The sequence below is a fragment of the Mastomys coucha genome, unplaced genomic scaffold (genome assembly GCF_008632895.1).
Source record: "Mastomys coucha isolate ucsf_1 unplaced genomic scaffold, UCSF_Mcou_1 pScaffold16, whole genome shotgun sequence".
Lineage (NCBI taxonomy): Eukaryota > Metazoa > Chordata > Mammalia > Rodentia > Muridae > Mastomys > Mastomys coucha.
In genome coordinates, this window is record NW_022196898.1 from 107,067,730 (window position 1) to 107,068,089 (window position 360).

A 360-nucleotide genomic window follows, 5' to 3' on the forward strand; every position below is an offset into this window, starting at 1 on the left:
ATCATCCAAATTTAAAAAATTAAGAGTAAAGAGTACTATAGAGTTAGTTACTCTTGGCACCGAGGGCAAAGCCTCCTCAATACCCCCTTTTTGTTTTGTTTTATTAAATATGACTTGAGCGTACGGTGGGCTCGCTCTATGATGCCTTGTCCTTGAGGATTATAGGAGAGACCTGTCACATGAGTCACTCCCATCTGGTGACAAAATTGTCCAAATTTTGAATGCAAACCTTTGTCTATCCTGGAGGCACAGAGGGATGGGAAAAAAGCCATCCTTAATATCCAATATCAAGATTCTCAGCCGGGCGGTGGTGGCGCACGCCTTTAATCCCAGCACTTGGGAGGCAGAGGCAGGTGGATT